The sequence below is a fragment of the Mixophyes fleayi genome, chromosome 4 (assembly GCF_038048845.1).
Source record: "Mixophyes fleayi isolate aMixFle1 chromosome 4, aMixFle1.hap1, whole genome shotgun sequence".
Lineage (NCBI taxonomy): Eukaryota > Metazoa > Chordata > Amphibia > Anura > Limnodynastidae > Mixophyes > Mixophyes fleayi.
Window position 1 is genome coordinate 13253300 of NC_134405.1, and position 24654 is coordinate 13277953.

Consider the following 24654-nt stretch of genomic DNA (forward strand, 5'->3'; position numbering starts at 1 on the left):
GTGCGAATCAGACCAGTTGATGGTTTTCTTATTATATTGTGGTGACCACTCCTCTACGCAGTCCAGGTACATTTTTTGGTGCGATTCAGACCAGTTCAGGGATTTTAAATTATATTGTGGTGACCACTCCTCTACGCAGTCCAAGTACATTTTTTGGTGCGATTCAGACCAGTGGATGGTTTTCTTATTATATTGTGGTGACCACTCCTCTACGCAGTCCAAGTACATTTTTTGGTGCGATTCAGACCAGTTGATGGTTTTCTTATTATATTGTGGTAACCACTCCTCTACGCAGTCCAGGTACATTTTTTGGTGCGATTCAGACCAGTTCAGGGTTTTTAAATTCTATTGTGGTGACCACTCCTCTACGCAGTCCAGGTACATTTTTTGGTGCGATTCAGACCAGTTCAGGGATTTTATATTATATTGTGGTGACCACTCCTCTACGCAGTCCAAGTACATTTTTTGGTGCGATTCAGACCAGTTGATGGTTTTCTTATTATATTGTGGTGACCACTCCTCTACGCAGTCCAGGTACATTTTTTGGTGCGATTCAGACCAGTTCAGGGTTCTTAAATTATATTGTGGTGACCACTCCTCTACGCAGTCCAGGTACATTTTTTGGTGCGATTCAGACCAGTTCAGGGTTTTTAAATTATATTGTGTTGACCACTCCTCTACGCAGTCCAAGTACATTTTTTGGTGCGATTCAGACCAGTTGATGGTTTTCTTATTATATTGTGACCACTCCTCTACGCAGTCCAGGTACATTTTTTGGTGCGATACAGACCAGTTCAGGGTTTTTAAATTATATTGTGGTGACCACTCCTCTACGCAGTCCAGGTACATTTTTTGGTGCGATTCAGACCAGTTCAGGGATTTTAAATTATATTGTGGTGACCACTCCTCTACGCAGTCCAAGTACATTTTTTGGTGCGATTCAGACCAGTTGATGGTTTTCTTATTATATTGTGGTGACCACTCCTCTACGCAGTCCAGGTACATTTTTTGGTGCGATACAGACCAGTTCAGGGTTTTTAAATTATATTGTGGTGACCACTCCTCTACGCAGTCCAGGTACATTTTTTGGTGCGATTCAGACCAGTTCAGGTTTTTTAAATTATATTGTGGTGACCACTCCTCTACGCAGTCCAGGTACATTTTTTTGTGCGATTCAGACCAGTTCAGGGTTTTTAAATTATATTGTGGTGACCACTCCTCTAAGCAGTCCAGGTACATTTTTTGGTGCGATTCAGACCAGTTCAGGGTTTTTAAATTATATTGTGGTGACCACTCCTCTACGCAGTCCAGGTACATTTTTTGGTGCGATTCAGACCAGTTCAGGGTTTTTAAATTATATTGTGGTGACCACTCCTCTACGCAGTCCAAGTACATTGTTTGGTGCGATTCAGACCAGTTGATGGTTTTCTTATTATATTGTGGTGACCACTCCTCTACACAGTCCAGGTACATTTTTTGGTGCGATTCAGACCAGTTGATGGTTTTCTTATTATATTGTGGTGACCACTCCTCTACGCAGTCCAGGTACATTTTTTGGTGCGATTCAGACCAGTTCAGGGTTTTCTTATTATATTGTGGTGACCACTCCTCTACGCAGTCCAGGTACATTTTTTGGTGCGATTCAGACCAGTTCAGGGTTTTTAAATTATATTGTGGTGACCACTCCTCTACGCAGTCCAAGTACATTTTTTGGTGCGATTCAGACCAGTTGATGGTTTTCTTATTATATTGTGGTGACCACTCCTCTACGCAGTCCAGGTACATTTTTTGGTGCGATACAGACCAGTTCAGGGTTTTTAAATTATATTGTGGTGACCACTCCTCTACGCAGTCCAAGTACATTTTTTGGTGCGATTCAGACCAGTTGATGGTTTTCTTATTATATTGTGGTGACCACTCCTCTACGCAGTCCAGGTACATTTTTTGGTGCGAAACAGACCAGTTCAGGGTTTTTAAATTATATTGTGGTGACCACTCCTCTACGCAGTCCAGGTACATTTTTTGGTGCGATTCAGACCAGTTCAGGGTTTTTAAATTATATTGTGGTGACCACTCCTCTACGCAGTCCAAGTACATTTTTTGGTGCGATTCAGACCAGTTGATGGTTTTCTTATTATATTGTGGTGACCACTCCTCTACGCAGTCCAGGTACATTTTTTGGTGCGATTCAGACCAGTTCAGGGTTTTTAAATTATATTGTGGTGACCACTCCTCTACGCAGTCCAGGTACATTTTTTGGTGCGATTCAGACCAGTTCAGGGTTTTTAAATTATATTGTGTTGACCACTCCTCTACGCAGTCCAAGTACATTTTTTGGTGCGATTCAGACCAGTTGATGGTTTTCTTATTATATTGTGACCACTCCTCTACGCAGTCCAGGTACATTTTTTGGTGCGATTCAGACCAGTTCAGGGTTTTTAAATTATATTGTGGTGACCACTCCTCTACGCAGTCCAGGTAAATTTTTTGGTGCGATTCAGACCAGTTCAGGGATTTTAAATTTTATTGTGGTGACCACTCCTCTACGCACTCCAAGTACATTTTTTGGTGCGATTCAGACCAGTTGATGGTTTTCTTATTATATTGTGGTGACCACTCCTCTACGCAGTCCAGGTACATTTTTTGGTGCGATACAGACCAGTTCAGGGTTTTTAAATTATATTGTGGTGACCACTCCTCTACGCAGTCCAGGTACATTTTTTGGTGCGATTCAGACCAGTTCAGGGATTTTAAATTATATTGTGGTGACCACTCCTCTACGCAGTCCAAGTACATTTTTTGGTGCGATTCAGACCAGTTGATGGTTTTCTTATTATATTGTGGTGACCACTCCTCTACGCAGTCCAGGTACATTTTTTGGTGCGATACAGACCAGTTCAGGGTTTTTAAATTATATTGTGGTGACCACTCCTCTACGCAGTCCAGGTACATTTTTTGGTGCGATTCAGACCAGTTCAGGGTTTTTAAATTATATTGTGGTGACCACTCCTCTACGCAGTCCAGGTACATTTTTTGGTGCGATTCAGACCAGTTCAGGGTTTTTAAATTATATTGTGGTGACCACTCCTCTAAGCAGTCCAGGTACATTTTTTGGTGCGATTCAGACCAGTTCAGGGTTTTTAAATTATATTGTGGTGACCACTCCTCTACGCAGTCCAGGTACATTTTTTGGTGCGATTCAGACCAGTTCAGGGTTTTTAAATTATATTGTGGTGACCACTCCTCTACGCAGTCCAAGTACATTGTTTGGTGCGATTCAGACCAGTTGATGGTTTTCTTATTATATTGTGGTGACCACTCCTCTACACAGTCCAGGTACATTTTTTGGTGCGATTCAGACCAGTTGATGGTTTTCTTATTATATTGTGGTGACCACTCCTCTACGCAGTCCAGGTACATTTTTTGGTGCGATTCAGACCAGTTCAGGGTTTTCTTATTATATTGTGGTGACCACTCCTCTACGCAGTCCAGGTACATTTTTTGGTGCGATTCAGACCAGTTCAGGGTTTTTAAATTATATTGTGGTGACCACTCCTCTACGCAGTCCAAGTACATTTTTTGGTGCGATTCAGACCAGTTGATGGTTTTCTTATTATATTGTGGTGACCACTCCTCTACGCAGTCCAGGTACATTTTTTGGTGCGATACAGACCAGTTCAGGGTTTTTAAATTATATTGTGGTGACCACTCCTCTACGCAGTCCAGGTACATTTTTTGGTGCGATTCAGACCAGTTCAGGGTTTTTAAATTCTATTGTGGTGACCACTCCTCTACGCAGTCCAGGTACATTTTTTGGTGCGATTCAGACCAGTTCAGGGATTTTAAATTATATTGTGGTGACCACTCCTCTACGCAGTCCAAGTACATTTTTTGGTGCGATTCAGACCAGTTGATGGTTTTCTTATTATATTGTGGTGACCACTCCTCTACGCAGTACAGGTACATTTTTTGGTGCGATACAGACCAGTTCAGGGTTTTTAAATTATATTGTGGTGACCACTCCTCTACACAGTCCAGGTACATTTTTTGGTGCGATTCAGACCAGTTCAGGGATTTTAAATTATATTGTGGTGACCACTCCTCTACGCAGTCCAAGTACATTTTTTGGTGCGATTCAGACCAGTTGATGGTTTTCTTATTATATTGTGGTGACCACTCCTCTACGCAGTCCAGGTACATTTTTTGGTGCGATACAGACCAGTTCAGGGTTTTTAAATTATATTGTGGTGACCACTCCTCTACGCAGTCCAGGTACATTTTTTGGTGCGATTCAGACCAGTTCAGGGTTTTTAAATTATATTGTGTTGACCACTCCTCTACGCAGTCCAAGTACATTTTTTGGTGCGATTCAGACCAGTTGATGGTTTTCTTATTATATTGTGACCACTCCTCTACGCAGTCCAGGTACATTTTTTGGTGCGATGCAGACCAGTTCAGGGTTTTTAAATTATATTGTGGTGACCACTCCTCTACGCAGTCCAGGTAAATTTTTTGGTGCGATTCAGACCAGTTCAGGGATTTTAAATTTTATTGTGGTGACCACTCCTCTACGCAGTCCAAGTACATTTTTTGGTGCGATTCAGACCAGTTGATGGTTTTCTTATTATATTGTGGTGACCACTCCTCTACGCAGTCCAGGTACATTTTTTGGTGCGATACAGACCAGTTCAGGGTTTTTAAATTATATTGTGGTGACCACTCCTCTACGCAGTCCAGGTACATTTTTTGGTGCGATTCAGACCAGTTCAGGGATTTTAAATTATATTGTGGTGACCACTCCTCTACGCAGTCCAAGTACATTTTTTGGTGCGATTCAGACCAGTTGATGGTTTTCTTATTATATTGTGGTGACCACTCCTCTACGCAGTCCAGGTACATTTTTTGGTGCGATACAGACCAGTTCAGGGTTTTTAAATTATATTGTGGTGACCACTCCTCTACGCAGTCCAGGTACATTTTTTGGTGCAATTCAGACCAGTTCAGGGTTTTTAAATTATATTGTGGTGACCACTCCTCTACGCAGTCCAGGTACATTTTTTTGTGCGATTCAGACCAGTTCAGGGTTTTTAAATTATATTGTGGTGACCACTCCTCTAAGCAGTCCAGGTACATTTTTTGGTGCGATTCAGACCAGTTCATGGTTTTTAAATTATATTGTGGTGACCACTCCTCTACGCAGTCCAGGTACATTTTTTGGTGCGATTCAGACCAGTTCAGGGTTTTTAAATTATATTGTGGTGACCACTCCTCTACGCAGTCCAAGTACATTGTTTGGTGCGATTCAGACCAGTTGATGGTTTTATTATATTGTGGTGACCACTCCTCTACGCAGTCCAGGTACATTTTTTGGTGCGATTCAGACCAGTTCAGGGTTTTTAAATTATATTGTGGTGACCACTCCTCTACGCAGTCCAGGTACATTTTTTGGTGCGATTCAGACCAGTTCAGGGATTTTAAATTATATTGTGGTGACCACTCCTCTACGCAGTCCAAGTACATTTTTTGGTGCGATTCAGACCAGTTGATGGTTTTCTTATTATATTGTGGTGACCACTCCTCTACGCAGTACAGGTACATTTTTTGGTGCGATACAGACCAGTTCAGGGTTTTTAAATTATATTGTGGTGACCACTCCTCTACGCAGTCCAGGTACATTTTTTGGTGCGATTCAGACCAGTTCAGGGTTTTTAAATTATATTGTGGTGACCACTCCTCTACGCAGTCCAAGTACATTTTTTGGTGCGATTCAGACCAGTTGATGGTTTTCTTATTATATTGTGGTGACCACTCCTCTACGCAGTCCAGGTACATTTTTTGGTGCGATTCAGACCAGTTCAGGGTTTTTAAATTATATTGTGGTGACCACTCCTCTACGCAGTCCAAGTACATTTTTTGGTGCGATTCAGACCAGTTGATGGTTTTCTTATTATATTGTGGTGACCACTCCTCTACGCAGTCCAAGTACATTTTTTGGTGCGATTCAGACCAGTTGATGGTTTTCTTATTATATTGTGGTGACCACTCCTCTACGCAGTCCAAGTACATTGTTTGGTGCGATTCAGACCAGTTGATGGTTTTATTATATTGTGGTGACCACTCCTCTACGCAGTCCAGGTACATTTTTTGGTGCGATTCAGACCAGTTCAGGGTTTTTAAATTATATTGTGGTGACCACTCCTCTACGCAGTCCAGGTACATTTTTTGGTGCGATTCAGACCAGTTCAGGGATTTTAAATTATATTGTGGTGACCACTCCTCTACGCAGTCCAAGTACATTTTTTGGTGCGATTCAGACCAGTTGATGGTTTTCTTATTATATTGTGGTGACCACTCCTCTACGCAGTACAGGTATATTTTTTGGTGCGATACAGACCAGTTCAGGGTTTTTAAATTATATTGTGGTGACCACTCCTCTACACAGTCCAGGTACATTTTTTGGTGCGATTCAGACCAGTTCAGGGATTTTAAATTATATTGTGGTGACCACTCCTCTACGCAGTCCAAGTACATTTTTTGGTGCGATTCAGACCAGTTGATGGTTTTCTTATTATATTGTGGTGACCACTCCTCTACGCAGTCCAGGTACATTTTTTGGTGCGATACAGACCAGTTCAGGGTTTTTAAATTATATTGTGGTGACCACTCCTCTACGCAGTCCAGGTACATTTTTTGGTGCGATTCAGACCAGTTCAGGGTTTTTAAATTATATTGTGGTGACCACTCCTCTACGCAGTCCAAGTACATTTTTTGGTGCGATTCAGACCAGTTGATGGTTTTCTTATTATATTGTGGTGACCACTCCTCTACGCAGTCCAGGTACATTTTTTGGTGCGATTCAGACCAGTTCAGGGTTTTTAAATTATATTGTGGTGACCACTCCTCTACGCAGTCCAGGTACATTTTTTGGTGCGATTCAGACCAGTTCAGGGTTTTTAAATTATATTGTGTTGACCACTCCTCTACGCAGTCCAAGTACATTTTTTGGTGCGATTCAGACCAGTTGATGGTTTTCTTATTATATTGTGACCACTCCTCTACGCAGTCCAGGTACATTTTTTGGTGCGATGCAGACCAGTTCAGGGTTTTTAAATTATATTGTGGTGACCACTCCTCTACGCAGTCCAGGTAAATTTTTTGGTGCGATTCAGACCAGTTCAGGGATTTTAAATTTTATTGTGGTGACCACTCCTCTACGCAGTCCAGGTACATTTTTTGGTGCGATTCAGACCAGTTCAGGGTTTTTAAATTATATTGTGGTGACCACTCCTCTACGCAGTCCAGGTACATTTTTTGGTGCGATACAGACCAGTTCAGGGTTTTTAAATTATATTGTGGTGACCACTCCTCTACGCAGTCCAGGTACATTTTTTGGTGCGATTCAGACCAGTTCAGGGTTTTTAAATTCTATTGTGGTGACCACTCCTCTACGCAGTCCAGGTACATTTTTTGGTGCGATTCAGACCAGTTCAGGGATTTTAAATTATATTGTGGTGACCACTCCTCTACGCAGTCCAAGTACATTTTTTGGTGCGATTCAGACCAGTTGATGGTTTTCTTATTATATTGTGGTGACCACTCCTCTACGCAGTACAGGTACATTTTTTGGTGCGATACAGACCAGTTCAGGGTTTTTAAATTATATTGTGGTGACCACTCCTCTACACAGTCCAGGTACATTTTTTGGTGCGATTCAGACCAGTTCAGGGATTTTAAATTATATTGTGGTGACCACTCCTCTACGCAGTCCAAGTACATTTTTTGGTGCGATTCAGACCAGTTGATGGTTTTCTTATTATATTGTGGTGACCACTCCTCTACGCAGTCCAGGTACATTTTTTGGTGCGATACAGACCAGTTCAGGGTTTTTAAATTATATTGTGGTGACCACTCCTCTACGCAGTCCAGGTACATTTTTTGGTGCGATTCAGACCAGTTCAGGGATTTTAAATTATATTGTGGTGACCACTCCTCTACGCAGTCCAAGTACATTTTTTGGTGCGATTCAGACCAGTTGATGGTTTTCTTATTATATTGTGGTGACCACTCCTCTACGCAGTCCAGGTACATTTTTTGGTGCGATACAGACCAGTTCAGGGTTTTTAAATTATATTGTGGTGACCACTCCTCTACGCAGTCCAGGTATATTTTTTGGTGCGATTCAGACCAGTTCAGGGATTTTAAATTATATTGTGGTGACCACTCCTCTACGCAGTCCAAGTACATTTTTTGGTGCGATTCAGACCAGTTGATGGTTTTCTTATTATATTGTGGTGACCACTCCTTTACGCAGTCCAGGTACATTTTTTGGTGCGATACAGACCAGTTCAGGGTTTTTAAATTATATTGTGGTGACCACTCCTCTACGCAGTCCAGGTACATTTTTTGGTGCGATTCAGACCAGTTCAGGGTTTTTAAATTATATTGTGGTGACCACTCCTCTAAGCAGTCCAAGTACATTGTTTGGTGCGATTCAGACCAGTTGATGGTTTTCTTATTATATTGTGGTGACCACTCCTCTACGCAGTCCAGGTACATTTTTTGGTGCGATTCAGACCAGTTGATGGTTTTCTTATTATATTGTGGTGACCACTCCTCTACGCAGTCCAGGTACATTTTTTGGTGCGATTCAGACCAGTTCAGGGTTTTTAAATTATATTGTGGTGACCACTCCTCTACGCAGTCCAAGTACATTTTTTGGTGCGATTCAGACCAGTTGATGGTTTTCTTATTATATTGTGGTGACCACTCCTCTACGCAGTCCAGGTACATTTTTTGGTGCGATTCAGACCAGTTCAGGGTTTTTAAATTATATTGTGGTGACCACTCCTCTACGCAGTCCAGGTACATTTTTTGGTGCGATTCAGACCAGTTCAGGGTTTTTAAATTATATTGTGGTCACCACTCCTCTACGCAGTCCAAGTACATTTTTTGGTGCGATTCAGACCAGTTCAGGGTTTTTAAATTCTATTGTGGTGACCACTCCTCTACGCAGTCCAGGTACATTTTTTGGTGCGATTCAGACCAGTTCAGGGATTTTATATTATATTGTGGTGACCACTCCTCTACGCAGTCCAAATACATTTTTTGGTGCGACTCAGACCAGTTGATGGTTTTCTTATTATATTGTGGTAACCACTCCTCTACGCAGTCCAGGTACATTTTTTGGTGCGATTCAGACCAGTTCAGGGTTTTTAAATTCTATTGTGGTGACCACTCCTCTACGCAGTCCAGGTACATTTTTTGGTGTGATTCAGACCAGTTCAGGGATTTTATATTATATTGTGGTGACCACTCCTCTACGCAGTCCAAGTACATTTTTTGGTGCGATTCAGACCAGTTGATGGTTTTCTTATTATATTGTGGTGACCACTCCTCTACGCAGTCCAGGTACATTTTTTGGTGCGATACAGACCAGTTCAGGGTTTTTAAATTATATTGTGGTGACCACTCCTCTACGCAGTCCAGGTACATTTTTTGGTGCGATTCAGACCAGTTCAGGGATTTTAAATTATATTGTGGTGACCACTCCTCTACGCAGTCCAAGTTTATTTTTTGGTGCGAATCAGACCAGTTGATGGTTTTCTTATTATATTGTGGTGACCACTCCTCTACGCAGTCCAGGTACATTTTTTGGTGCGATTCAGACCAGTTCAGGGATTTTAAATTATATTGTGGTGACCACTCCTCTACGCAGTCCAAGTACATTTTTTGGTGCGATTCAGACCAGTGGATGGTTTTCTTATTATATTGTGGTGACCACTCCTCTACGCAGTCCAAGTACATTTTTTGGTGCGATTCAGACCAGTTGATGGTTTTCTTATTATATTGTGGTAACCACTCCTCTACGCAGTCCAGGTACATTTTTTGGTGCGATTCAGACCAGTTCAGGGTTTTTAAATTCTATTGTGGTGACCACTCCTCTACGCAGTCCAGGTACATTTTTTGGTGCGATTCAGACCAGTTCAGGGATTTTATATTATATTGTGGTGACCACTCCTCTACGCAGTCCAAGTACATTTTTTGGTGCGATTCAGACCAGTTGATGGTTTTCTTATTATATTGTGGTGACCACTCCTCTACGCAGTCCAGGTACATTTTTTGGTGCGATTCAGACCAGTTCAGGGTTTTTAAATTATATTGTGGTGACCACTCCTCTACGCAGTCCAGGTACATTTTTTGGTGCGATTCAGACCAGTTCAGGGTTTTTAAATTATATTGTGTTGACCACTCCTCTACGCAGTCCAAGTACATTTTTTGGTGCGATTCAGACCAGTTGATGGTTTTCTTATTATATTGTGACCACTCCTCTACGCAGTCCAGGTACATTTTTTGGTGCGATACAGACCAGTTCAGGGTTTTTAAATTATATTGTGGTGACCACTCCTCTACGCAGTCCAGGTACATTTTTTGGTGCGATTCAGACCAGTTCAGGGATTTTAAATTATATTGTGGTGACCACTCCTCTACGCAGTCCAAGTACATTTTTTGGTGCGATTCAGACCAGTTGATGGTTTTCTTATTATATTGTGGTGACCACTCCTCTACGCAGTCCAGGTACATTTTTTGGTGCGATACAGACCAGTTCAGGGTTTTTAAATTATATTGTGGTGACCACTCCTCTACGCAGTCCAGGTACATTTTTTTGTGCGATTCAGACCAGTTCAGGGTTTTTAAATTATATTGTGGTGACCACTCCTCTAAGCAGTCCAGGTACATTTTTTGGTGCGATTCAGACCAGTTCAGGGTTTTTAAATTATATTGTGGTGACCACTCCTCTACGCAGTCCAGGTACATTTTTTGGTGCGATACAGACCAGTTCAGGGTTTTTAAATTATATTGTGGTGACCACTCCTCTACGCAGTCCAGGTACATTTTTTGGTGCGATTCAGACCAGTTCAGGGTTTTTAAATTATATTGTGGTGACCACTCCTCTACGCAGTCCAAGTACATTGTTTGGTGCGATTCAGACCAGTTGATGGTTTTCTTATTATATTGTGGTGACCACTCCTCTACACAGTCCAGGTACATTTTTTGGTGCGATTCAGACCAGTTGATGGTTTTCTTATTATATTGTGGTGACCACTCCTCTACGCAGTCCAGGTACATTTTTTGGTGCGATTCAGACCAGTTCAGGGTTTTCTTATTATATTGTGGTGACCACTCCTCTACGCAGTCCAGGTACATTTTTTGGTGCGATTCAGACCAGTTCAGGGTTTTTAAATTATATTGTGGTGACCACTCCTCTACGCAGTCCAAGTACATTTTTTGGTGCGATTCAGACCAGTTGATGGTTTTCTTATTATATTGTGGTGACCACTCCTCTACGCAGTCCAGGTACATTTTTTGGTGCGAAACAGACCAGTTCAGGGTTTTTAAATTATATTGTGGTGACCACTCCTCTCCGCAGTCCAGGTACATTTTTTGGTGCGATTCAGACCAGTTCAGGGTTTTTAAATTATATTGTGGTGACCACTCCTCTACGCAGTCCAAGTACATTTTTTGGTGCGATTCAGACCAGTTGATGGTTTTCTTATTATATTGTGGTGACCACTCCTCTACGCAGTCCAGGTACATTTTTTGGTGCGATTCAGACCAGTTCAGGGTTTTTAAATTATATTGTGGTGACCACTCCTCTACGCAGTCCAGGTACATTTTTTGGTGCGATTCAGACCAGTTCAGGGTTTTTAAATTATATTGTGTTGACCACTCCTCTACGCAGTCCAAGTACATTTTTTGGTGCGATTCAGACCAGTTGATGGTTTTCTTATTATATTGTGACCACTCCTCTACGCAGTCCAGGTACATTTTTTGGTGCGATTCAGACCAGTTCAGGGTTTTTAAATTATATTGTGGTGACCACTCCTCTACGCAGTCCAGGTAAATTTTTTGGTGCGATTCAGACCAGTTCAGGGATTTTAAATTTTATTGTGGTGACCACTCCTCTACGCACTCCAAGTACATTTTTTGGTGCGATTCAGACCAGTTGATGGTTTTCTTATTATATTGTGGTGACCACTCCTCTACGCAGTCCAGGTACATTTTTTGGTGCGATACAGACCAGTTCAGGGTTTTTAAATTATATTGTGGTGACCACTCCTCTACGCAGTCCAGGTACATTTTTTGGTGCGATTCAGACCAGTTCAGGGATTTTAAATTATATTGTGGTGACCACTCCTCTACGCAGTCCAAGTACATTTTTTGGTGCGATTCAGACCAGTTGATGGTTTTCTTATTATATTGTGGTGACCACTCCTCTACGCAGTCCAGGTACATTTTTTGGTGCGATACAGACCAGTTCAGGGTTTTTAAATTATATTGTGGTGACCACTCCTCTACGCAGTCCAGGTACATTTTTTGGTGCGATTCAGACCAGTTCAGGGTTTTTAAATTATATTGTGGTGACCACTCCTCTACGCAGTCCAGGTACATTTTTTTGTGCGATTCAGACCAGTTCAGGGTTTTTAAATTATATTGTGGTGACCACTCCTCTAAGCAGTCCAGGTACATTTTTTGGTGCGATTCAGACCAGTTCAGGGTTTTTAAATTATATTGTGGTGACCACTCCTCTACGCAGTCCAGGTCCATTTTTTGGTGCGATTCAGACCAGTTCAGGGTTTTTAAATTATATTGTGGTGACCACTCCTCTACGCAGTCCAAGTACATTGTTTGGTGCGATTCAGACCAGTTGATGGTTTTCTTATTATATTGTGGTGACCACTCCTCTACACAGTCCAGGTACATTTTTTGGTGCGATTCAGACCAGTTGATGGTTTTCTTATTATATTGTGGTGACCACTCCTCTACGCAGTCCAGGTACATTTTTTGGTGCGATTCAGACCAGTTCAGGGTTTTCTTATTATATTGTGGTGACCACTCCTCTACGCAGTCCAGGTACATTTTTTGGTGCGATTCAGACCAGTTCAGGGTTTTTAAATTATATTGTGGTGACCACTCCTCTACGCAGTCCAAGTACATTTTTTGGTGCGATTCAGACCAGTTGATGGTTTTCTTATTATATTGTGGTGACCACTCCTCTACGCAGTCCAGGTACATTTTTTGGTGCGATACAGACCAGTTCAGGGTTTTTAAATTATATTGTGGTGACCACTCCTCTACGCAGTCCAGGTACATTTTTTGGTGCGATTCAGACCAGTTCAGGGTTTTTAAATTATATTGTGGTGACCACTCCTCTACGCAGTCCAAGTACATTTTTTGGTGCGATTCAGACCAGTTGATGGTTTTCTTATTATATTGTGGTGACCACTCCTCTACGCAGTCCAGGTACATTTTTTGGTGCGATACAGACCAGTTGATGGTTTTCTTATTATATTGTGGTGACCACTCCTCTACGCAGTCCAAGTACATTTTTTGGTGCGATACAGACCAGTTCAGGGTTTTTAAATTATATTGTGGTGACCACTCCTCTACGCAGTCCAGGTACATTTTTTGGTGCGATTCAGACCAGTTCAGGGTTTTTAAATTATATTGTGGTGACCACTCCTCTACGCAGTCCAAGTACATTTTTTGGTGCGATTCAGACCAGTTGATGGTTTTCTTATTATATTGTGGTGACCACTCCTCTACGCAGTCCAGGTACATTTTTTGGTGCGATTCAGACCAGTTCAGGGTTTTTAAATTATATTGTGGTGACCACTCCTCTACGCAGTCCAGGTACATTTTTTGGTGCGATTCAGACCAGTTCAGGGTTTTTAAATTATATTGTGTTGACCACTCCTCTACGCAGTCCAAGTACATTTTTTGGTGCGATTCAGACCAGTTGATGGTTTTCTTATTATATTGTGACCACTCCTCTACGCAGTCCAGGTACATTTTTTGGTGCGATGCAGACCAGTTCAGGGTTTTTAAATTATATTGTGGTGACCACTCCTCTACGCAGTCCAGGTAAATTTTTTGGTGCGATTCAGACCAGTTCAGGGATTTTAAATTTTATTGTGGTGACCACTCCTCTACGCAGTCCAAGTACATTTTTTGGTGCGATTCAGACCAGTTGATGGTTTTCTTATTATATTGTGGTGACCACTCCTCTACGCAGTCCAGGTACATTTTTTGGTGCGATACAGACCAGTTCAGGGTTTTTAAATTATATTGTGGTGACCACTCCTCTACGCAGTCCAGGTACATTTTTTGGTGCGATTCAGACCAGTTCAGGGATTTTAAATTATATTGTGGTGACCACTCCTCTACGCAGTCCAAGTACATTTTTTGGTGCGATTCAGACCAGTTGATGGTTTTCTTATTATATTGTGGTGACCACTCCTCTACGCAGTCCAGGTACATTTTTTGGTGCGATACAGACCAGTTCAGGGTTTTTAAATTATATTGTGGTGACCACTCCTCTACGCAGTCCAGGTACATTTTTTGGTGCGATTCAGACCAGTTCAGGGTTTTTAAATTATATTGTGGTGACCACTCCTCTACGCAGTCCAGGTACATTTTTTTGTGCGATTCAGACCAGTTCAGGGTTTTTAAATTATATTGTGGTGACCACTCCTCTACGCAGTCCAGGTACATTTTTTGGTGCGATTCAGACCAGTTCAGGGTTTTTAAATTATATTGTGGTGACCACTCCTCTACGCAGTCCAAGTACATTGTTTGGTGCGATTCAGACCAGTTGATGGTTTTATTATATTGTGGTGACCACTCCTCTACGCAGTCCAGGTACATTTTTTGGTGCGATTCAGACCAGTTCAGGGTTTTTAAATTATATTGTGGTGACCACTCCTCTACGCAGTCCAGGTACATTTTTTGGTGCGATACAGACCAGTTCAGGGTTTTTAAATTATATTGTGGTGACCACTCCTCTACGCAGTCCAGGTACATTTTTTGGTGCGATTCAGACCAGTTCAGGGTTTTTAAATTCTATTGTGGTGACCACTCCTCTACGCAGTCCAGGTACATTTTTTGGTGCGATTCAGACCAGTTCAGGGATTTTAAATTATATTGTGGTGACCACTCCTCTACGCAGTCCAAGTACATTTTTTGGTGCGATTCAGACCAGTTGATGGTTTTCTTATTATATTGTGGTGACCACTCCTCTACGCAGTACAGGTACATTTTTTGGTGCGATACAGACCAGTTCAGGGTTTTTAAATTATATTGTGGTGACCACTCCTCTACACAGTCCAGGTACATTTTTTGGTGCGATTCAGACCAGTTCAGGGATTTTAAATTATATTGTGGTGACCACTCCTCTACGCAGTCCAAGTACATTTTTTGGTGCGATTCAGACCAGTTGATGGTTTTCTTATTATATTGTGGTGACCACTCCTCTACGCAGTCCAGGTACATTTTTTGGTGCGATACAGACCAGTTCAGGGTTTTTAAATTATATTGTGGTGACCACTCCTCTACGCAGTCCAGGTACATTTTTTGGTGCGATTCAGACCAGTTCAGGGTTTTTAAATTATATTGTGGTGACCACTCCTCTACGCAGTCCAAGTACATTTTTTGGTGCGATTCAGACCAGTTGATGGTTTTCTTATTATATTGTGGTGACCACTCCTCTACGCAGTCCAGGTACATTTTTTGGTGCGATTCAGACCAGTTCAGGGTTTTTAAATTATATTGTGTTGACCACTCCTCTACGCAGTCCAAGTACATTTTTTGGTGCGATTCAGACCAGTTGATGGTTTTCTTATTATATTGTGACCACTCCTCTACGCAGTCCAGGTACATTTTTTGGTGCGATGCAGACCAGTTCAGGGTTTTTAAATTATATTGTGGTGACCACTCCTCTACGCAGTCCAGGTAAATTTTTTGGTGCGATTCAGACCAGTTCAGGGATTTTAAATTTTATTGTGGTGACCACTCCTCTACGCAGTCCAGGTACATTTTTTGGTGCGATTCAGACCAGTTCAGGGTTTTTAAATTATATTGTGGTGACCACTCCTCTACGCAGTCCAGGTACATTTTTTGGTGCGATACAGACCAGTTCAGGGTTTTTAAATTATATTGTGGTGACCACTCCTCTACGCAGTCCAGGTACATTTTTTGGTGCGATTCAGACCAGTTCAGGGTTTTTAAATTCTATTGTGGTGACCACTCCTCTACGCAGTCCAGGTACATTTTTTGGTGCGATTCAGACCAGTTCAGGGATTTTAAATTATATTGTGGTGACCACTCCTCTACGCAGTCCAAGTACATTTTTTGGTGCGATTCAGACCAGTTGATGGTTTTCTTATTATATTGTGGTGACCACTCCTCTACGCAGTACAGGTACATTTTTTGGTGCGATACAGACCAGTTCAGGGTTTTTAAATTATATTGTGGTGACCACTCCTCTACACAGTCCAGGTACATTTTTTGGTGCGATTCAGACCAGTTCAGGGATTTTAAATTATATTGTGGTGACCACTCCTCTACGCAGTCCAAGTACATTTTTTGGTGCGATTCAGACCAGTTGATGGTTTTCTTATTATATTGTGGTGACCACTCCTCTACGCAGTCCAGGTACATTTTTTGGTGCGATACAGACCAGTTCAGGGTTTTTAAATTATATTGTGGTGACCACTCCTCTACGCAGTCCAGGTACATTTTTTGGTGCGATTCAGACCAGTTCAGGGTTTTTAAATTATATTGTGGTGACCACTCCTCTACGCAGTCCAAGTACATTTTTTGGTGCGATTCAGACCAGTTGATGGTTTTCTTATTATATTGTGGTGACCACTCCTCTACGCAGTCCAGGTACATTTTTTGGTGCGATTCAGACCAGTTCAGGGTTTTTAAATTATATTGTGGTGACCACTCCTCTACGCAGTCCAGGTACATTTTTTGGTGCGATTCAGACCAGTTCAGGGTTTTTAAATTATATTGTGTTGACCACTCCTCTACGCAGTCCAAGTACATTTTTTGGTGAGATTCAGACCAGTTGATGGTTTTCTTATTATATTGTGACCACTCCTCTACGCAGTCCAGGTACATTTTTTGGTGCGATGCAGACCAGTTCAGGGTTTTTAAATTATATTGTGGTGACCACTCCTCTACGCAGTCCAGGTAAATTTTTTGGTGCGATTCAGACCAGTTCAGGGATTTTAAATTTTATTGTGGTGACCACTCCTCTACGCAGTCCAAGTACATTTTTTGGTGCGATTCAGACCAGTTGATGGTTTTCTTATTATATTGTGGTGACCACTCCTCTACGCAGTCCAGGTACATTTTTTGGTGCGATACAGACCAGTTCAGGGTTTTTAAATTATATTGTGGTGACCACTCCTCTACGCAGTCCAGGTACATTTTTTGGTGCGATTCAGACCAGTTCAGGGATTTTAAATTATATTGTGGTGACCACTCCTCTACGCAGTCCAAGTACATTTTTTGGTGCGATTCAGACCAGTTGATGGTTTTCTTATTATATTGTGGTGACCACTCCTCTACGCAGTCCAGGTACATTTTTTGGTGCGATACAGACCAGTTCAGGGTTTTTAAATTATATTGTGGTGACCACTCCTCTACGCAGTCCAGGTACATTTTTTGGTGCGATTCAGACCAGTTCAGGGTTTTTAAATTATATTGTGGTGACCACTCCTCTACGCAGTCCAGGTACATTTTTTTGTGCGATTCAGACCAGTTCAGGGTTTTTAAATTATATTGTGGTGACCACTCCTCTAAGCAGTCCAGGTACATTTTTTGGTGCGATTCAGACCAGTTCATGGTTTTTAAATTATATTGTGGTGACCACTCCTCTACGCAGTCCAGGTACATTTTTTGGTGCGATTCAGACCAGTTCAGGGTTTTTAAATTATATTGTGGTGACCACTCCTCTACGCAGTCCAAGTACATTGTTTGGTGCGATTCAGACCAGTTGATGGTTTTATTATATTGTGGTGACCACTCCTCTACGCAGTCCAGGTACATTTTTTGGTGCGATTCAGACCAGTTGATGGTTTTCTTATTATATTGTGGTGACCACTCCTCTACGCAGTCCAGGTACATTTTTTGGTGCGATTCAGACCAGTTCAGGGTTTTCTTATTATATTGTGGTGACCACTCCTCTACGCAGTCCAGGTACATTTTTTGGTGCGATTCAGACCAGTTCAGGGTTTTTAAATTATATTGTGGTGACCACTCCTCTACGCAGTCCAAGTACATTTTTTGGTGCGATTCAGACCAGTTGATGGTTTTCTTATTATATTGTGGTGACCACTCCTCTACGCAGTCCAGGTACATTTTTTGGTGCGATTCAGACCAGTTCAGGGTTTTTAAATTATATTGTGGTGACCACTCCTCTACGCAGTCCAGGTACATTTTTTGGTGCGATTGAGACCAGTTCAGGGTTTTTAAATTCTATTGTGGTGACCACTCCTCTACGCAGTCCAGGTACATTTTTTGGTGCGATTCAGACCAGTTCAGGGATTTTAAATTATATTGTGGTGACCACTCCTCTACGCAGTCCAAGTACATTTTTTGGTGCGATTCAGACCAGTTGATGGTTTTCTTATTATATTGTGGTGACCACTCCTCTACGCAGTCCAGGTACATTTTTTGGTGCGATACAGACCAGTTCAGGGTTTTTAAATTATATTGTGGTGACCACTCCTCTACACAGTCCAGGTACATTTTTTGGTGCGATTCAGACCAGTTCAGGGATTTTAAATTATATTGTGGTGACCACTCCTCTACGCAGTCCAAGTACATTTTTTGGTGCGATTCAGACCAGTTGATGGTTTTCTTATTATATTGTGGTGACCACTCCTCTACGCAGTCCAGGTACATTTTTTGGTGCGATACAGACCAGTTCAGGGTCTTTAAATTATATTGTGGTGACCACTCCTCTACGCAGTCCAGGTACATTTTTTGGTGCGATTCAGACCAGTTCAGGGTTTTTAAATTATATTGTGGTGACCACTCCTCTACGCAGTCCAAGTACATTTTTTGGTGCGATTCAGACCAGTTGATGGTTTTCTTATTATATTGTGGTGACCACTCCTCTACGCAGTCCAAGTACATTTTTTGGTGCGATTCAGACCAGTTGATGGTTTTCTTATTATATTGTGGTGACCACTCCTCTACGCAGTCCAAGTACATTTTTTGGTGCGATTCAGACCAGTTCAGGGTTTTTAAATTATATTGTGGTGACCACTCCTCTACGCAGTCCAGGTACATTTTTTGGTGCGATTCAGACCAGTTGATGGTTTTCTTATTATATTGTGGTGACCACTCCTCTACGCAGTCCAGGTACATTTTTTGGTGCGATTCAGACCAGTTCAGGGTTTTTAAATTACATTGTGGTGACCACTCCTCTACGCAGTCCAAGTACATTTTTTGGTGCGATTCAGACCAGTTCAGGGTTTTTAAATTATATTGTGGTGACCACTCCTCTACGCAGTCCAAGTACATTTTTTGGTGCGATTCAGACCAGTTGATGGTTTTCTTATTATATTGGTGTGACCACTCCTCTACGCAGTCCAGGTACATTTTTTGGTGCGATTCAGACCAGTTCAGGGTTTTTAAATTATATTGTGGTGACCACTCCTCTACGCAGTCCAAGTACATTTTTTGGTGCGATTCAGACCAGTTCAGGGTTTTTAAATTATATTGTGGTGACCACTCCTCTACGCAGTCCAAGTACATTTTTTGGTGCGATTCAGACCAGTTCAGGGATTTTAAATTATATTGTGGTGACCACTCCTCTACGCAGTCCAGGTACATTTTTTGGTGTGATTTAGACCAGTTGATGGTTTTCTTATTATATTGTGGTGACCACTCCTCTACCCATTCCAGGTACATTTTTTGGTGCGATTCAGACCAGTTCAGGGTTTTTAAATTATATTGTGGTGACCACTCCTCTACGCAGTCCAAGTACATTTTTTGGTGCGATTCAGACCAGTTCAGGGTTTTTAAATTATATTGTGGTGACCACTCCTCTACGCAGTCCAAGTACATTTTTTTGGTGCGATTCAGACCAGTTCAGGGTTTTTAAATCATATTGTGGTGACCACTCCTCTACGCAGTCCAAGTACATTTTTTGGTGCGATTCAGACCAGTTCAGGGTTTCTAAATTATATTGTGGTGACCACTCCTCTACGCAGTCCAGGTACATTTTTTGGTGCGATTCAGACCAGTTGATGGTTTTCTTATTATATTGTGGTGACTACTCCTCTACGCAGTCCAGGTACATTTTTTGGTGTAATTAAGACCAGTTGATGGTTTTCTTATTATATTGTGGGGACCACTCCACTACGCAGTCCAGAAAGATACCTCTTTGCAACGTTTTGGACTAATAACAATATTGTGAGGTGTTTAGAATACACTGTAAATTAGTGGAAATGATTGTTATTGAATGTTATTGAGGTTAATAATAGCGTAGGAGTGAAAATAAGCCCAAAAACTTGATTTTTGAACTTTTTATGCTTTTTTCAAAAAAAATCCGAATCCAAAACCTTAAATCCGAACCAAAACCTTTCGGCAGGTGTTTTGCGAAACAAATCCTAACCCAAAACACGAGACACCAAAAGTCGCCGGTGCACATCCCTAGATATAATACACAGTGTGTGCTGGGAGCTGTCTTATTCCTCCTCATATATCACTGTACAGACCCCTCTCCTCTATATAATAATAACATAATATAATATGGATATAATATACAGTGTGTGCTGGGATCTGTCTTATTCCTCCTCATATATCACTGTACAGACCCCTCCCCTCTATATAATAATAACATAATATAATATGGATATAATACACAGTGTGTGCTGGGAGCTGTTTTATTCCTCCTCATATATCACTGTACAGACCCCTCTCCTCTATATAATAATAACATAATATAATATGGATATAATACACAGTGTGTGCTGGGAGCTGTCTTATTCCCCCTCATATATCACTGTACAGACCCCTCTCCTCTATATAATAATAACATAATATAATATGGATATAATACACAGTGTGTGCTGGGAGCTGTCTTATTCCTCCTCATATATCACTGTACAGACCCCTCTCCTCTATATAATAATAACATAATATAATATGGATATAATACAGTGTGTGCTGGGAGCTGTCTTATTCCTCCTCATATATCACTGTACAGACCCCTCTCCTCTATATAATAATAACATAATATAATATGGATATAATACAGTGTGTGCTGGGAGCTGTTTTATTCCTTCTCATATATCACTGTACAGACCCCTCTCCTCTATATAATAATAACATAATATAATATGGATATAATACACAGTGTGTGCTGGGAGCTGTCTTATTCCTCCTCATATATCACTATACAGACCCCTCTCCTCTATATAATAATAACATAATATAATATGGATATAATACACAGTGTGTGCTGGGAGCTGTCTTATTCCTCCTCATATATCACTGTACAGACCCCTCTCCTCTATATAATAATAACATAATATAATATGGATATAATACATAGTGTGTGCTGGGAGCTGTCTTATTCCTCCTCATATATCACTATACAGAATCCTCCCCTCTATATAATAATAACAACATAATATAATATGTATATAATACACAGTGTGTGCTGGGAGCTGTCTTATTCCTCCTCATATATCACTGTACAGACCCCTCTCCTCTATATAATAATAACATAATATAATATGGATATAATACACAGTGTGTGCTGGGAGCTGTCTTATTCCTCCTCATATATCACTGTACAGACCCCTCCCCTCTATATAATAATATAATATGGATATAATACACAGTGTGTGCTGGGAGCTGTCTTATTCCTCCTCATATATCACTGTACAGACCCCTCCCCTCTATATAATAACATAATATAATATGGATATAATAACATAATGCGTAAGTAATATATTACCTGCGAACGTGTAACGTTTTCCACCACATAAAACGGCGTCTGGAGACTGTGACCACGCCCCCTCCGCAGCGTCACGCGGTGTTAGCTGGGAAATGATGTGAAACAAGTTTTGGTGTCTGGAGACTACAACAAAATGGCCGCCGCTCATCTGAAGTGATGACATTAATAGATTATGTTAAATTGACTCTAGTGATTACATTGCCCAGACATAGTATCTGCTAACTATAAGACATGTTCTCTTCACTTTCCTGCAGATTTAAATGAAGTATTTTTACACAGCCTGATATTCATTATCAGTACTACAAGAAAATGGCCGCTGATCTCCCACTCTGAGGACACGTATTGTCATAATTTATATAGCAAACTTTATCCAACTCTGATTACACTATATAGCTCATAGCACTCACATGTACACAATATATTCTTCTTCTATATAATGTATTATATATGAGCAGTGTTCCTATTATATATTATGATATATATGGTGTCTTCTACATATACATTTGTGTTTATATCTGTACTGTACTTTTTTCACATACTATATAATATACCATTATATACCATATAAGAAACCATTATATATTATATATCATATACTATATAATACACCATTGCATATCATATAATACCACGTTATATATTATATACAAAATGCCATATAATACACCATCATCTATAATATAAATGTTTAGTGGCGTGTGTTAGTCTGTCTGTGTGTGTCTGTGTGGAAAAAATAAAACCAAGCTGCAGCGCCACCTGCTGGGCGGAGTTATACACTGACCTACTAAATTCTTAGTGTGTGTGGGAAAAAAAATTCAGAAAGAGCTGAAATTTGGTATACTAAGATGTTTTTAATTTGTTAATTTAATTTGTTAATTGTTAAAAGTGTTTATAAAGATTTAAAAAAAATATATATATATTTCTTGAAGGAGAAGTGACAGTTAGGAGTGGTTGGTGGTTGCCGGGTGTGACAGTGGGGAGTGGTTGGTGGTTGCTGGGGGTGACAGAGTGAGTGGAGTGTGATACTCAGGACCGCTCTCTTGATAGACATCTGGATAGATGTGGCGATGAAAATGAAGGATGAGGTGATGGAGAAGAATGATGAGGTGGTGACATGTGGGCAAAACCACGTTAAAAAAGGGCGCTTATGTCGGGAAGTAACGCTCTTCCCCTGAGGAGGCCTGGGCTATGGCCCAAATGCATGACAAGAACCTTTTTAACACCTTAAGTAGCTTGATTTGAATAGAATGCATGAGTATCATGCACGGGTTAACTTGTATATCATACTTGCCAACTCTCTCGGAATGTCCGGGAGACTCCCGCATTTTGCGAGAGTCTCCCGGACTCCCGGGCGAGTGTGGCAATCTCCCGAATTCTGCCCAGTTCACTATGAAGTGCCCCACTTCCTAGTGAAGTGGGCAGAATTAGATCCCAAACGCCGCGATTCCCCGTGAATCGCGGCATTTGGCCCCGCTGTCAAATGACGCGTCATGACGTCACAGCGGGCGGGGCTGAAATGACACAATTTTGGCTGCCCCGCCCCCCTCATGCCCACCTGCACTGGCTGGCTCCCGGAAGAGAGCTGAAGAAAGTCGGTAAGTATGTTATATATTATATATCATATTCATATAATACACCATTATATATCATATAATACATTATTATATAACATATAATACACTATTATACATTATATATCATACAATACACTATTATATACCATATAATACACCATTATATTTTATATACCATATAACACACCTATATATATAATATAATATCACCATTATCTATCTATCTATCTATCTATATATATTGTCGAATTTAAATCAGATTGTTCACCTGTAAGTGTCAGTTTATCAGTTTATGAGCTCATCAGTCGGAGAGAATTAAATACACTGCAAGTTCTGCATGTACATTTAGCTCATTTATTAGTTACAAGTCCTTATCTATATAGTCACGTATTACAGAAAACTACACCCCATGGCTGTATGGCAACAAGATGGCGTCAGCTTAGCAAAATCACTTTTCTCAACATATATATATATATATATATATATATATATATATATATATATATATATATATATATATATATATACATATATATATATATATATATATATATATATATATATATAAAAGAAATTTGTTTGTAGGTGAATATCTTCAACACGTCTGCACTGAATGGGATGAAACCAACGCTAGGTGGTCTATTTGGATCCTGGCCAGGTTTTATGAGGGTTAGTGTTCTGGTTGGATCTCCCATTGGTGTACGCTGGGCAGAACCTTGACCCAGGGAGCCTGTTCTGAGCCTTCCACTGATGGATTTGGATGATATTTAATATGAAAACAAAAACGACACTGGGCAGCCACCTCATGGGTGGGATGTTAGAGCTGCTAAGCTGTTAATTGTTTTTAAAATGTTGACAGTTACATCCAACTCAACTCCAACTTAATAACTTGAAGATTTAAAATTGGGCAACGCCTGATACTTCAGTTAGTATGCTATATAATACACAATTATATTTCATATACCATATAATAGACCATTATATAGAATATAATACTACATTATATATTTGTCACGATTTGAGTATTTTTTTTAATGATCCCTTGCCTCTGTCTATAATGATCTACCTCAAAAGTGACAGAGGAAAGTGGAGGCAACACTCAGACTGAATATCAGTAGCAATAAGACACTGGAGAGATGATAAAATTGAAGGATATATTGCTTGAGGACACAACAGGTATATATGCTGATGGTATAATAGCAACGGAAGAATATATATAACATGGAGAAGCACACACGGCAATGGAATACAAACAGA

General features: G+C 40.7%; 1 protein-coding gene across 3 annotated transcripts in view; it reads right to left on the bottom strand.

The window, feature by feature from the left end:
• Positions 1-21902, bottom strand: part of LOC142151043 (uncharacterized) — a 160374-nt gene extending 138472 nt beyond the window's left edge. Inside the window, exon 1 of one of the 3 annotated variants that reach the window (XM_075206310.1) lies at positions 21824-21902. The gene's annotated coding sequence lies outside the window, so the exon portion shown is untranslated. The remainder of the gene's footprint in view (positions 1-21823) is intronic. The other 2 variants (XM_075206312.1, XM_075206311.1) reach the window with 2 other exon arrangements.
• Between the last annotated feature and the right edge of the window lie 2752 nt (positions 21903-24654).